General features: G+C 33.1%; 1 pseudogene; it reads left to right on the top strand.

Moving 5' to 3' along the window:
* Window positions 1-400: 400 nt before the first annotated feature.
* On the top strand, window positions 401-510 carry LOC123667301 (annotated as a pseudogene).
* The last annotated feature ends 691 nt before the right edge of the window (window positions 511-1,201 follow it).

Below are 1,201 nucleotides of genomic sequence, written 5' to 3'. Positions count from 1 at the left end.
ACAAAGTAAAAGCGGTGACGGTAAAGGTTATGATTTAAGCACAATATGAAACAGGCGAAGGTTTCGCAAGCTAGGACTATTAACTACTGATCCGGTTCAGTTTAACTTATAAGTTTCTGCAGTACGAAATATTTTGCGTTTTATTAACGTTTATATCTTCTGCTCCATACATTTAAGTCATCGTATGAAGTTATATAGCCTGTCCGAATAATTGTCGCGTATTGGGGACATGTTTTATGATGAGATTTCTTTTACCATAAGCGTACTGCCCGTAGATGTTAACCAGTTGCCATAATCTATAGATAGATTGTGAGTAAGATATTTACAGCCTAACCTAGTGGCAAAACTGCTTTAGGCACATGAAGGGTAAAATTTGTCAGATCAAACGCGTTACGAATTTTTAAACGTCCATACTACGTTGAATACACCGGTTCTCGTCCGATCACCGTAGTTAAGCAATGTCAGGCAGTACTTGGATGGGTGACCGCCTGGGAACACCACGTGTTTCAATTACTTTTTATTTGTTTTCTAATTTTACATTTCACATATGGCAAATTTAAAAATAAATAGGAAGCTCTAATATGAACTGTTTACGGAAACTTCCCTGATATTTTGAATTTCTTTTATTAAAAATAAAAAAGTCTATGTTGTTTTTGGTAGGTAGAGCCACCTAGTGTGTACTATAAAAATTACATAGGTAGTTAGTTACATTATATCGATAGTAATACATTGCAATCTAACTAGATGACGCTAAAATTAAATATTTATAAAATGTCGTTGAAAGAATTTTGGCAACATAATTTATGCTCATCGTAAGATTTTTGTAATTTAGGTTAACGTAAAAAATTGTAGATAACATTATGAAACTCGATTTTTATTTGAATAGATACTTAGAATAAAGCGTATTAAAGAAATTCGAGATACGAAATGTAGGGTAGTTAACGATAGATGGGAGTAAATAGTTCGTACATTTTTTTCCAATTATTCAATTCATTTTTCTAGTAGTTTTTTTTTTTTTTAAATTAGTTTGCGAAAGAAGTTTAACTCCTGGCATGTGTACTTTGTACGCACGCATTTTTTATAATATTTTTTAGTATACTTTCAAAACAACCGCTCCGGTGTAATGGTACGAGTAGTCGCCTAAAACACCGACAGTTTGCGAGTTCGACTTACACTCGCTTCAGCCTGTAATATCCTACTA

Source organism: Melitaea cinxia, chromosome 2 (assembly GCF_905220565.1).
Source record: "Melitaea cinxia chromosome 2, ilMelCinx1.1, whole genome shotgun sequence".
Taxonomy (NCBI): Eukaryota; Metazoa; Arthropoda; class Insecta; order Lepidoptera; family Nymphalidae; genus Melitaea; species Melitaea cinxia.
This window is presented reverse-complemented; position numbering and strand designations above follow the sequence as displayed.